The sequence below is a fragment of the Lactuca serriola genome, chromosome 1, assembly GCF_051521515.1.
Source record: "Lactuca serriola cultivar US96UC23 chromosome 1, Lser_US96UC23_V15, whole genome shotgun sequence".
Lineage (NCBI taxonomy): Eukaryota > Viridiplantae > Streptophyta > Magnoliopsida > Asterales > Asteraceae > Lactuca > Lactuca serriola.
This window is the reverse complement of record NC_136408.1, coordinates 25,927,224-25,940,738: the sequence shown is the minus strand read 5'-3', so window position 1 is coordinate 25,940,738 and position 13,515 is coordinate 25,927,224.

Genomic DNA, 13,515 nt, shown 5'->3' with positions numbered 1-13,515 from the left:
CGAAAACTCACTTTTTACGACATTCAGCACCGTGTCGGTTTTGTCGCGAAACTTCGGCAGGTCATAACTTCTTCGTTATAACTCGGATTTTGGTATTCTTTATATCCCCGAAATCCTTGTTTCGACCACTACAACTTTATGTAAAGATATCGGGCTTATCTCACACTTTAATTTTGACGCTTATTTTTATTCTTAATTAATTAAGCCCTAATAATTAAGCATAAAACACATAATTCACATTATATTCACATAATTCCTTTTCATTTCTTCAAAATGAGTTACAAAGGTTAACCTAGACTATCAACTCAATATAAATGCCTAGGCTAGAAACACGAGTGTTACAGTAATAGTGAACATGAACCTAATCACATTAGAATCGGTAATTGAAGATATTTTAATGTATTGCACTTGTCACGCAATCATTCATAGGAATAAGTGAATTGAATCTAAATAGAAGTCTCTTTAATAATTTTGAATCTAGTTGTCTTTAAAACTCTTTTTAGTCGTTAGTTCTTGCTAAGTGTTTAATTAATTACTTAAGTTTCTAGTCTTGTAAAAGTAGAGAAGAAAAACCACTCTTTAATTCATTGTTTAAATTAGATAATATTAGTAGTAATTTTAATTGTTTACCGTTCCTTGTGTTTGATACCTTACTTACCTTCACTAAACTGCTAATTGATAGGTACACTCCCTACCGTGTGTTTTTTGTTTAAGTTAGTTAGGATTAAAACTAGTACATTTCACACGTATCAAAGAACCACCATGACAGCCAACCATGGTGGCTACTACCCTTATTGCATTTTCTTCCACCACCAGCCGCCATGTATGGGTGGTTTTGTGTGTGTATGTGTGTGTGCATGTTTTAATGATGAGATGTTGTATGAGCATTCTTGGCCAGAAAAATCAAGGAAAACCCACCACCACCACCACCTTGAGGTGGTGGCTGCCACCTCATGTCACCCTTTTTGGTGGCTGTTTTGAGCATTTTGGTATTCATTGTGGTGCTAGTGTATGCATGAATGATGTAGGAACTTTTATGTGTGCTTGGATTGTTGGATTTATCACTCGAAACCGCCACTGCCACCATGTGTGGGTGGTTGCCGCCACATATTGCTGCCGACTGCCACTGTCCGAGGTGGCAGTGAGTGGTGCCCGACTTATTAAACATTTAATGACTTAAGCATTTAAATTTTGTATGAGTGGCAAGAGTTTGAGGTTGGAAACCCTAATTAGGGTTTAGAAAACCCTAATGTCAAGAGAACCCTAGTTTTGGAGTTGGTCGGGACCCTCGTTAAAACTGTTAATTAAACTTTAAATAATACTTAATAATGCCCTACAATTAAGTTAATGCAATATTGGACTTAATGAATTAAGTCCAGAAGGGGTTAAGTGTGGAGCACTAACCCTCGTTATTATTTTATGTGGAAATCTTAGAATCAGAGCTCTATTTTGGACAATGATTGGGTGTGTAATTGAGTTGTTGATTAGATTATTATTTCACCCGAGAATGACTAAGTCAAACCTTAATCAGTCCTACCCTTAGGTGATTAAGTCCTTAATGGGTTATGTGTTCTTACTTAACCCTAATCGTCATTTTATGTGAAACCCTAATCGTCATTTCATGTGAGGTAGTCACTGTTGCAAGTAACTATGACATGTGATCGGGTATTGACTCAAGTATCTTCATGTAGGTGATTGGAAGTGAGTTGAAGCAGGTAGAGCTCTTTGTTACTACTGTGGTTACCTACGTGTATATCGAGGTGAGTTTCGCCTCACTGTACCATGGGTCGAAGACACCAATGTCGGCCCACTAGTTTTGGTTATCTGTTAGTAAAGGGATACCTTAGGGACTGTATATAGTTATGTAGGATAGAATGAGGACTCTTGATCTAAGCTCTCTTACATGTTCCTTTTTTGGTTGTGGTTCTAGAGTAGGATCACCTGTGCGGGTGACTATCTCACCTCTGAGTATATACAGTCATGAATTCCTTGGATTGTTGATATTGCATATGCTGGTATGCTGTAGTGATCTGTTAGATCTGTGTTCTGCTATTGAGTATGCTGCTATGCTGTAGTGATCTATTGGATTTGTGTTATGGTATTAAGTAAGATGCTAACTTGTAGTGAAGTGTAGAACTGTATGTTATATGTGCTTTTTGGTTATCATCTATGAAGTGCCCTTAAGGATTGTCTTTGGCAATGTAGGATGACCTGAGAGCTCTTGGTCTTGGCTCTCTTAGCTGTTCCTTGTTTGGTTGTGGCTTTAGAGTAGGATCATATGTTCGGGTGGTTATGCATTCTATGGAGGTTAGTGTTGGGTTTTATGTACTATAACACTCTTATGGTGCACATACAACCCTAGTGCTTTGGATCTAAGTTTTCTCTAGTTATACATGTAACAAAAATTATCCAAAGCATGAAACCTATATAGCATACAAATTTGGTATGTGAATCATAAAACTAGTTAGAAGAATACCTCTTATTTGTAGCTTGTAGTTGTTGGCCTTTCAAGATCTTAGCACCTCAAGTGTGATGCCTCAAACAAGTCACAAACACCAATAGCAATTGGATGAATATGAGAGAGAGGTTATGAACCTAAAATCGGCTAGGCATTCACCTTAGTTGTCTTAGGGGACGATTTGAGAAAGCTAGGGGTTCATTTTATAGTTTGGGATTCATTTTATAGTTTGGAATTCTTAGGGTTTCAACTTGTAAACCCTAATTCACTTGGGCTTTTAATCCAATAACTCATTAGCCTTTTGGACCAACTCTTCATGGACTCTCACAAAGATTTAGTCCAATCATAATCAACATGGATCTTTAGCCCAAACTATAAGTATTACTGATTTACCTAATCAGTCCTCGGAAATTTAATCAGTCTCTTTTGATCACTAAATTAATTCCAAATTAATTCTTGATCAATACCAATTAAATAATATGATTTCTCAATTAATAGATTATTCTTATAATATATTAATAAATCACAAATAACCTCTTTCTCAAATATCCATCTTGTCAAATTGTTTTGGTGAAGGAAACCCGAAACAGACCATGCTACTGTTAGGTTAAGTACATACCAATTATAGTTATGAACTTAGACACCTAATCCAACAGTTAACTGGTAGCAGGTTTGTATGCTGTGAGAAGACTAGTAGGCGGTAATGAACTGTATGATTGGTTTTTGCCTGTATTATGTAACTACTTGTTTCTGATTGTTTATATGTCAATATGTTGTGATTGGTTTGGGTTGAGGTGATCCTCCTTTGTGTTGTAGGCCATGATACCCGGTGCGGGCCAGCTGTAATCCGTAGGCACGGAGGCTCGGGGAGAGCGGTATGGTTGAGGTGGTAGGCCAAAAAACCCTGGGTATTCCAGCCCGATGGCTGATTGGACCCATTGTATATTGACATTCCAACCCGAGGTATTCCATCCAGATGATGACTGGATCCAGAGGTTGACTGGGCATGTGGTATTCCAACCCGACGGTTGATTAGACCCAACTTGTTTGACCGTATATGTTATCCGTTTGTGTGGTGGTATTTTTGGGGGAAACTCACTAAGCTTTATGCTTATCTAGTTGTTTATTGTTTCAGGTATCATTGGTGTCTATGGGTAGGCGAAGGCGGGACTGTACACACATATCGATAACATTGAGGATTCTATGTTTTCTATAAAACTCTGATTTAGAATAATTGTAATTCGGAATAAATAATTTTCTTAATTAGGGATTTATAAATTGGAAAGTTTTACCTTAATAAAAATGAAAATATTTGGTTGTGAAAATGGGACATTAGAAGTTGGTATCAGAGCCCTAGTTTGAGTGAATTGGAGGAACACTTGTGTGAATCCAATCTCAAACTAGGATCCGAGAGTTTTTGCAAATTGTTTTTGAAAAAAAAATTATAATAAAAGATTTGGGTTAAGGACATGGGCTCGGTCTCTTGTCATGTTCTTGTTTGATTGTTGGCTTAGGCTTGGGAATGTGGACCTTGACTTAACTTTGATTTTTCAGGAAAATGTGGTGTGTACAGTCAGCCAGAGCCCAAACAAGAGAGTGGTTCCCAAAATACCCATACTTGTTATATTTTCTGCGTTTTGATCCTGATGATATATGATTTTTCAGAAAAGCATGCTAGTGATAGGATAGGGATCTTCAGGAATTGCATGATAAAATTGTGTGATTATATGATGCTTGATAGTTTAGGGTTCTTCTTGTATGAAATTGACATCATTACTGAAGTTGCTTGGTGTATGCAACATAGTTGTACATAACTAAGATTCTATTGCCTGAGAATGTTTGGTTTAGTCTTATTTCTTGTTCTTGTTTGATGAAGGGATTAGGGTAGAATCAGGTATTCAACTGTCTATATGGTCCAACGTTATGTATGATTAGCATACATGAGTGCTGCAGGGTTGGTGAAAGTTTCATGGATGGGTTTTGTGGGGTCAGTCGACCAGTTGCATAATGTTTAGCTTTCCTCTAGGAAGTGAGCATGGAGTGTATGTGTATTCTAGTGAGTATTGTTACGGTTGTTGCGAAGATCCTCTGATACAAATACGTGTAGGTGTGGAAGGTAGTATGGGACCGTACTACTGGAAGCACAAGACCCATACGCGTAGCAAGGAAGTCACAACCCTAGGGTTTTGTTGGGAATTGGCTACATGGTGTTATATGTGTTTTATCTAATATCTCCTTGGTATATTTTTAGTATGGAGATTAGAAGACGATTAGAGGCAAGATCCGGATCAGGATGAGGATCAGATGGCCAGAATGGGCCAACATTGACTAAGGACCGGGTCAAGGAGATCATGCGCGAGGATGTTGTTTCTTTTATCCGAGGGTAGATACCTCCTAAAACTGTAAAACAAAAACATGAGGAGGTGCACGATCACATCTTCGCCTTTCCGTGATCATCCGAAGAACCTAAAACACAACCTAAAACTATAATCCCAAAGCTTAGTGAGTTCCCCCAAAATACCGATACATAACAATTAGCACAAATATAAAAACAACATGTAATGGGTCCACAACTTAACATACTGGATTACCCCTGAGGCCACAACATAAGTTTGGTTTGCCCTTGACCCACAACCTATGTCTAGCTTGCTCCACATCCTGATCAGTCCTTGGACGAAATACCTCTAAGCCCTCAGTACGAGTCTGTCATACCCTTCCCGACCCTCAACTTGTATTTGGAATGCTTATGAGTCCTCAGTATGAGTCTGGAATGACCTCCGCTCATATCTGGCATACTCAAGGTTTGCTGGCTACAACAAGGAGCAGTACAACCTCAACCCAACTCATACAATATGTCGACATATAACATATAATATCATATACAGATAAACAAATAGTAGCACATGTAGCCCTACAAATCTACTAGACTAGCATATCAAAACTAGCATGCATGTCTATACCATACTCATCATATCAACAATGTTAGGTTATCAAACCAATGTGCCGACCTTGATGCCTTCGACCCGAAAGTACAGTGAAGAAAAATCACCTCACAAGCAGTGCAGAACTGATAAGGTCTGACTCCGAATCTTAACTCCTGACTCAATGCCCACAACCACCATGAACAATTCCATCAAAACCCGAAATACCCAAGATGCCCTCAAAAGTCAAGGTCAATAGTCCATGTTGACCCAACTCGTCGAGTGCACCCATGAACTCGTCGAGTTTCTACAATACTCAGAAGGTCGGGAAAACCGAAAACCCTAGCCAACTCGTCGAGTTGGCTAGAAAACTCGCCAAGTTTTCTCAGCTTAAAACATTTAGTTGATTCTTTTATTCCAGGGAGTCTAAGGCTCAGATCTAAACTCAAATGTTGTCTAAAATGATAAAGCTTCCAACTTTATCCTTTGGGGCTATACTAAGTGCTCAAAAACCTCTCCACCAGGCTTGAAAACCCAAGGTCTTGACCATTAAGCTCAAAACCTAGAGACCTGAAAACCAATCTTTCCAGAAGACATTTTAGCCTCAAAAACGTCCCAAAGGTTGGTGCATTATAGACATGCATGTCTTGAAACCAAAATGGGTCAAAAAGGGAAAATGTGACCTAAACTCCATGCATGACATCAAGACTTGGCTAAAGACCAGATCCAAACCACTATAAGGCCACCTTGACCAGGAGATTCATAAAGTTGCAACCTTTATGAAATCCATCCATGGCAACATCTAAGAATAAGGAGAAAAAGGGACATAACTCAAGATCTAGCTACATAAAGGAGTAAAAATCAGATCTTGGACACTTACAAAGGTTCAGAAGAGTGCCAAACTAAAGATGAGAGCTTTGCTTGCTAGATCCTTGCCTCCTTCTTCTTACTTCTTCTCTTTTTCTCCAAGCTCAGAAAATGAGAGGGAATGGTGATTAGGGTTCACAAGGGTCGGCATGGGGGGTTTGGAGGTTGATAAAAGATCAGCCTTAAGGACTTAAGAAGGTTATATAGGGTGCAAAAAAATTTAGGGTTTGCCATCCAGCCATCAACACATCAAGTTTTCCTCACCAACTTGACGAGTTGGTCCACAAAAATGCACGACCCAAAAACCCTTCAACACGCCGAGTTGAGGCTATCAACTCGTCGAGTTTAAAAAGGGAAACTTGCTTTTAAATAATGAATCTCATACTTGAAAATTGGAATGTTACAATAAATTCATATTTATATGTATATATTTCCTTTTACACTCTATTTGGAAAATCGATGAGAATCATGGCAAACCACAATATTAGGCTTGGTGCGCTTCTTCGCGTTAACAACAGATAGCCTGCTAGGGACCGAGCAACTTGCATTAAATGTCCTTTAAACAATAAAATGCACACTCCTCATTGACAACATCATAACGAACTTCGTCCAGAAGCAATAACAATATCGTAGAATTAGTCTTTTCTTCTTTTTTCTTAAACTTTGCTTCATCAACACTTCCGAGTGTCTCCCCTCCGATTGGAAGCCAAACACCTTTTTGTTTCAACAATTCCTGTATCTTGAACCTTAGGCTAAAATATGGGGAACAATCTTATATGAAAAAAAAACCAATCAATATCGACACTATATTTCTCTAGACAACTTTGCTTACACACATGACATAAGATACAAACCATATGGACACAAAAGTTATAAAATAAGAATATATGCAATGCATAATTTTTAGAAACCAAGTGGATGGTTTATGTAATTGACTCTAAAGACCTTATAAATGCTATATTAAAATAGGGACGGACCCATAAATTTTTAGAAGAGGAGGCAAAAAATAATTTAATTTCCTTTATGGGGGAAAAAATTTTTTAAAGAGTAAAAATATGTTATTTTGAAAGAGCAAAACAATTTTTTTAAAAAAAATATACCTATTTATTCTTATTATTTTTTTGTTGTTGGGGATAGGGGTGTTCGTTTGGATGGATCGGTTTGATCCGATCCACTCAAGTGAATCCAAATTAATTTCGGTTTTCAAAACATGGATCCGAATAGTCAAATCTAAATTCAAATCCGATCCGATCCGATCCAAATACAATTCGTTTGGATCGGTTTTTTATAATTTGATTTTCAAAAAACAAGACATTTTAAAATGACATATAATTATAATATTACCCAACTTTACATAAGAAACAAAAACAAATTATTTAGTTGTGTTTTGAAATTTATAAACAACTACTAAGAAAATATATTATAGTTAAATATTTTATAGATAGAAAACTTTTGATAGAAAATGCATATTAATGTTTTTTTTTATCGGGTGAAATGTTTTGAACCTATTTGAAAAAATAAATTACCAAATTAATAAATAACTATGGATATATATTATAAATAGATAAATAATAAAAGTTTATTCGGTTTTTTTGGACTATTCGGTTGTTATTTTATAAACCAAAACCAATCTGAAATCCAAAATAATAATTCGGTTTTGTTAAAAATCAATCCAAAAATCCGAATATCTGAACCAAATAGTCCAATCGAAATTGTCCAATTGGATAATTCGGTTTTATCCGAATAGTGAACAGTCCTAGTGGGGGAAAGTATCCCACTGCTCCAATTGTAGGTCTGCCTATGTATTAAAACCGGTTAAAATGTAATAAAATATTTGATCATGTTTGATGTGAATGAAACTAATTTAGAACTGTATGATTGATTTTAACTAATTTAATTTTGATGAGTTGTTTGGAACTTTGATAACATTTTTATATACATTTTCTATACTAAAAAGGCGAAATTATGTTAAAAGTTGCTTCACATTGTTGATTAGGAGTTTGATAAATACAAATACAAAGGAAACTCAGGCAAGGCTGTTTGAATTATTATGTTCTAGAAAAGACAAAGTTTAAAGGGACCCGTGTTTTTGGATGATTATGGCATCCAACTTTTGGCACCGTCCCATCAAACGCCATCATCACTTCTTATTGGTCACTCCATTCCATATTTTATTGCAAAGTAATCTTGAATTTCTATAATAAATTATAATGAGAACGTTATGACATAACAAAATTTAAGAGCAAAGATGACTAGATCCAGTTTTGGGACAGTTGTTTGAATTATTGTTATGACATGGTATTCAAGTTGTGATTTCTTCGTGTTTAATTAACTTGTCATATTGAGATGTTTGGTTTATTTGTTGTCTGTCATACCAATCTTTTCTAAAAAAAAGTAGATGGTTTGATTCGAATGTATAATCATAGAATCGGACCTTATAGTCTTTAATATCGGCAAATGAGCAAAGTTGGGCCCAAGTTTGAAAAAGCCTAAACAGGCTCACCCGGTTCCTACACTGGTTTAGCTGACATGCTTTTCAATTAAAAAAACCATCCAAACTCCAAAGTATGGTCTGAACAGAAGCCCAAATATGATCCAAAACCACCAAAGCCGAAACTGTTAATAAGCTTTGCATTCGTAAAGGTCCTTTTGTTTATACTTTTATTATATTAATTATATATGTTAAAACCACATTTTTGGCTGTTAGATGAAAAGTAAGTGTAAACTTTAACCGGTTTTTTATTTTCTAATTAATAAATGATATATTTGAGAAAATTAAAAAGAAAAAACTCAATCATTTTGTTGAAATGCTAGTCTAAATAGATTTGAAAAAAAAAAAAATCATATAAATCATTTTTTGATTTGCCAAACATAACATCTTAAAAAAATCGAAAAAAAAAATAGTTGTAACGTGTCAAATATAACCTAAATGTTTTTGACACTTATTATTTTTTATACAAAGGAACTCATGTGAGTATCAATTTCACTTCACATGCCACATAAACAAGTGGTGTTATAACACCAAGTGGGGAAATGAGCAACAAGATTAAACACCAACTTTTTGAAAATAAATATGTTTTCTTTTTTATTTTTTTATTTCCGAAATTGGTTTTTTTTTTTTTTTTTTTTTTTTTTTACTTTTTCATTTTTTTTAATCACTAACATGAATATATTTTTTTTTATAAAAAATAAAATTTAAAAAAAAATAATATTTAAAATCTAAAATTACGATTACAATTAAAAAAAACATAATTTTAAACCTAATATTATAACTAAAATATCATTTAGATTACTACTAAAACCATATAACAATCATAATTAACTCAAATATTTCTTTCTAATTTGTTCCTTCATCGCTTGTAGGACCGCTAAGTCAGTAGGAGCCAAACCCTCCTCACTCGTCCGAAGAATTGACAACTGATGTGTCATTAGTTCCCTTTCTTTTTGCTCCTGCTTCTCCCGTGCCTGCCTTTCTAGGAACTCCAAATGACGACGTTTCAACTATTTTTTTTCTTTAATTAATAAATTATGCTCTTTGAATTTCGCTCTCATTTCCGCCGCCTCTTTTGCTCTCGTCTCCACCTCCTCCGCATGTCTTGCAGCGCGCCTCGCTTTGTCGCGTCCGGGTGGTCGTCGTGGTGGCGATATCTCTTGGATATCATCCGGGATCTCATCGTTGTCGGCGTTAAGGTCGATGTTAGTTCGTGCGTCTGACACGTCGACCGAGCTAGAATTGCGAGACCTTTGGGATTGAACCTCCGGCGATGTAGGCGTTTTATTCCACTTTGGATCCGCTCGGAACCATTCCCATGATTTTTCAAAGTCGAAAATATGACTCATTACAACCCGATATTGCTCCTTAGCAAATTTGAACAAATTAAAGTCGTTGGTTCCGCTTTATTGTTGCGCCTCAAGCCGGTTGTAAATACCGGTGAAGCGAGATTGAAAGCGGCGCTTTGGTATGAGATTTGTGGTGAGCTTGAAACGATAAAATGTTGAAATAATTTTCATAACCCGTGAATCCGAGAGACGAGGTTGTGTTTGGGTTTGATGATGGGGGGGGGGGTGTTTGAGTTTTGCTCCATTTTTTGATTAACAAAGTGTAGAAAATATAGAGAGAATTTAAAAAAAATATGTAAACTTTAAATTAGAATGATTATATATATATATATATATATATATATATATATATATATATATATATATATATATATATATATATATATATATATATATATATATATATATATATAAAAAAGTGTAGAAAACATAGAGAAAATATGTAAACTTTAAATACCGGTGAAGAGAGAATTTTAACAAAGTGTAGAAAATATAGAGAGAATTTTTTTTACCTTTAATAAAAAAAGGTAAAAAATGTTTTTTTTTTTTTTTTTTTTTTTTTTTTTTTTAAATTGAATATCGACCGTTTGCAAACGGTCATAAAAGCAACGGGTAAAAATTTAGCCGTTTCACTTCGTCATAACGCCCACGAGATGCAACAAGTTGGGGGGGGGGTGTTCCCCCTTCACGGCGGCGTTTTCGTATGCCACATCAGCTGGTTGCTTCTCGTTGTTAACACATACCGCATCATCTAAGGGAGGGCCTCACCATAGGTAATGTACTATTTATTTTTATTTTATTATTATTATTATTTTTTATCTATGACATACAGGATTTTGATATATCAAATTAACTATGTTAGGACGATAGCCCAAAGGAAAAATATATGTTTGCTTTTGGTAATAGTTTAATATTGAATCAGTAATTAAACAGCAAAATAATATATTAAATAATATATTAAGCTTTAATAAAAAATATATGCTAAAATTTAATAAAAGAAAGAATGGAACTATGGAAGAAGTCAATTAAATAATGTGTAATTAACATATATATATATATATATATATATATATATATATATATATATATATATATATATATATATATATATATATATATATATATATGTATATAAAAGTTTAGGTTCTATGAAAAACAAAAAAACCCTAAAAATGATAAAAATGCATAAAAAAATATACTTAGAAAGTTTATATAACTCTCTAAGTATATATTTGCATAAAAAATATACATAAAAACAAAAAAACCCTATATATATATATATATATATATATATATATATATATATATATATATATATATGCATAAAAATGCAACTTTTTATATAATTTCACTGAATTTTTTTTTGAAAAAAAACCAAAAATATAATAAAAAAATAAAAACTAAAAATCGATTTTTTAATTTTTTTTTTCAGCGAATGCATAAAAAAGCTGCGGTTTTTAAGAATATAAAATCAAAAAAAAGATTTGTGATCTTTAAGTATTTTTTTTATGCATTTTTATGATATTTAGGGTTTTTTTGTTTTTCATATAAACCTTCCCTCTATATATATATATATATATATATATATATATATATATATATATATATATATATATATATATATATATATATATATATATGTTCAGGTTCATTTGAAACCATTTTAATTTTATGATACCGTAAGACCAAATCTAAAAATAATTTTAAAAAGCAAATAAAAGGAAAAATCCAAATTTTTTTTTAATTATTATTTTTGGAAATTTAATTACTTAAAAAATAAAAAAAATTACCATTTTTTGTTGAAAAATACGTGAAATATTCTAAAAGAATATTACACTGTAAATATTATAATATGATTTTTAGAATGTTATTACACTAGATTTCTCAGATATGTAGAACATTTTATTTATTCTACTAGAATATGAAATAGAAGGTATTTTTTTTTATTTTTTTTGGAAAATATAAATTCCGAAAATAATATTTGAAAAAAATAAATTTCAAAAAATTTTCAATTATTTTGTATTTTAAAAATGTTTTTTGTTTTATCTACCAAATGAATGGCTAAGATTACGTCTCACGGTCTCACAAAATTAGGCCGTCTCACGGTCTCATAAAATTAGACCGTCTCACATGTACCTATCTCTTTCTCTCTCTTTCTCTCTCTCTCTCTCTCTCTCTCTCTCTCTCTCTCTTTCTATATATATATATATATATATAAACTTTCGCTTCCGATCTTTTTTAAGACCGCATCAGTTTTGAAACGATCCGGTGTTCTTTGAGACCGGTCTCATAACAATTCGTTCTTTTTCCATACTGATCGCAGACGGTTTCGAGCCGGTCCAGTCTTAGACCGGTTCAATCTAGATCTTTTTTTTGGGACCGGTCTGATACCAATCTTTTGGCTAAAACCCTCGAAAGTTTTGTCATAGAACTTGAAACATTTTTTTTTCCAGTTAGGTAGGAAGGAGTCGTTGCGGGTTTTATCATAGAACTTGGAGCATTTTTAGTTTTTAACATATTACACTTAATTTATTAGTTTTAGTATATTGTTAGATGTAAACTATTATCATTTTAAAGTTACAACTTTTGAACAATTTGTATAAAATACTTAAATTATAAATTTAAATATAACATTACAATATCAATTTAAATATAAATTTTAGTTTAACTTAAACATTTTTTTTGGGAAAGAGGCCACAGTCCCGGCAAAGATAACTTAAACAATTTTGTAAATAGTTAAAAATGATAAATTGTAGTGTTTTTCTAATAATGATTATAAGTTGGTTTATAAGGTTAGATAAATATCAAACTTAAAGTGTAATCATAAATAAACTAAATTTTAATATTAAAATAATATATTTATTTCTACTTATAAAATGTTGTCTTTAACTTTTAACATATTATACTTAATTTATTAGATTTAATATGTTGTTGTATGTAAACCATTATCAGTTTAAAGTTACAACTTTTGAACAGTTTGGACAAAATACTTAAATTGTTAATTTAAATATAACATTACAATGTCAACTTAAATATAAATTTCAGTTCCACTTAAAAAAACCTAATGAATATTTTGTGAATAGTTAAAAGGGATATATTGTAGTACTATATTCAAAAACTAAATTATAATTTCAATTTAACTAAAATATTTCTTTAAAATATTTATATAATCGATTAAAATTTTCAAATAATTAGCTTAAAATAACTTACAATAACAATAGTTAAAAATAACTTTATATAAATGACTATGTTGTTACCTTTAAAATCAAAAAATAATGTTTGATGTTTTAAATAATTTTAAATGATAGAAATTACAACGTTAAGAAAATAAATTTTTTAAAATTTAATTAACAATAACAACAAATATAAATAACATTAAACCATACAATAAATTTAATTTTATTCACGAGTAACTTGCGAGTAGAAGTC